The sequence below is a fragment of the Brassica oleracea genome, unplaced genomic scaffold, assembly GCF_000695525.1.
Source record: "Brassica oleracea var. oleracea cultivar TO1000 unplaced genomic scaffold, BOL UnpScaffold00898, whole genome shotgun sequence".
Lineage (NCBI taxonomy): Eukaryota > Viridiplantae > Streptophyta > Magnoliopsida > Brassicales > Brassicaceae > Brassica > Brassica oleracea.
Window position 1 is genome coordinate 1 of NW_013617508.1, and position 1,738 is coordinate 1,738.

Below are 1,738 nucleotides of genomic sequence, written 5' to 3' on the forward strand. Positions count from 1 at the left end.
GTGATACCGAACGGAAATGTGCTATTTATTTTTATTTTCAAAGTTCCGAAATCCCCGAAAATATTTTGAAATCGTCTAAAATTGTTTAAACCGAATAAACCAAGGTCTCCAAAATCGCCATCCCGGGTCGGAGCCGGGACGGAACCCGCTCTGATACCAAAATGTGACACCCCGATTTACATAATAAAATGTTACGATAAGTAAATAGCTCTGATACCAAAATGTGACACCCGTCACTTTCGAAATAGTAAAAATAATTCGATAAGTACAAATATCTGAAATGTCCATATATAAATATTTGAAAGTCCACATCCACGCTTGAATTCCATAATATAAAATAAAATCTGAAACATAAAGTACGACATAAACCGAGAGTCCGAAATACGAAATAACATAAACGATAAAAGCCCAAAGGCCTAGAGGCCCGATAACGATAAAAGCGATAAAAAGATAGATGCCCAAAAGCCCAATAGTAGTAAAAGCCCAAAAGCACCGGTCCGGTATAATCACTTCTGCTCGTCGGTCTCACCTGAAAGGGGGAAAGAAGGAGGGGTGAGCGACAGGGGAATCGCCCAGTGAGGTATGGGATGCTAATCCGCAAACCACTGACTCAGTTCATAGCACTACTAAAATGTAGGCCTAGCTCTAGCATGAAACAAACACGGTGTCGATTACACCACACAAAACAATCAACATATGTCTAGAGGACTAGACATGCTACAACCAATGCGATGATATCATACCGCATTTCCTTCATAAGGATATATATCTATAAATATAATTCTACAAGCGTCGTAAGTACAGTAGTCCACTCTGTACCCTCCGCAAATCCACGGCCTAGTGCAGAAATCTCTGCACCCCGCAATCTCAAACAATGCAGCCTAGTACAAACGTCTTTGTACCCCGCTAAACACACGGCCTAGTACAGATATCTCCGTACCCCGCGATCTCTCAAACAAGGCGTAGCTAGCACAGACGTCATGTGCCCCCGCAATCACACGGCCTAGTACAAACGTCTCTGTACCCCGCAAATTCCGCGGCCTAGTGCAGATACCTATGCACCCCGCAATCTCAACACATGGACTAACATATATACATATATATAATTAACAGTTTTTAGCAGCAATCATTTCAATCAACCGTTGAATCCTCTATTATCATATTTCCGGTTTAACAATCAATATCAATAACGAACAACCAAGACTCTCAAACAGACTCGATTCAAAGAGACGGATCCATGTTTCGAAACTAAACTTTCCATAATGGTAGTACTAAACTAGCTCGGGATTTAACGGAGTAGCCCTCACCTTAGCAATGAAGAGAAGTGGTATATATGAACTCCAGCTGCTCAAATGGACTCCAAATCTGAAATCAGATCGAAATTTCGAGTCAGAACGCCTTTCGAACGGTTTAAAACGGGTATTTACGGAAAAGTCAACCCACTGGTCAAAGATCAATTATTTAATTAATTAATTAATTAATTAATAAATTAATTAATCCGGTTTATCCTAACCGATTTCCAATTGATTTTAACCGACCGGTTTAACCTAACCGAATTGAAATCAATTTAAACCGGCTAACCAATCGGTTAACCGAGTCAACCGAGTTGACTCACCGGCTCGACTCGGCCGAGTTGGCGAGTCGCCGGCGAGTCACCGGTGTCGGTCACCGGCGGCGACGGCGGAGCTGCGGCGGCGGACGGTGGTCCGGCGGCGGAGCTGCGGTGGCGACGATTTCC

General features: G+C 43.0%; 1 long non-coding RNA gene across 1 annotated transcript; it reads right to left on the reverse strand.

Annotated features, from left to right (window-relative positions):
* Positions 1–323: 323 nt before the first annotated feature.
* On the reverse strand, positions 324–1,599 carry LOC106320372. Its single transcript, XR_001265778.1, has 2 exons — positions 1,308–1,599; positions 324–529 (listed from the first exon to the last, which is right to left on the reverse strand). It is a non-coding gene; the product is annotated as an uncharacterized LOC106320372 (long non-coding RNA).
* Positions 1,600–1,738: the final 139 nt, after the last annotated feature.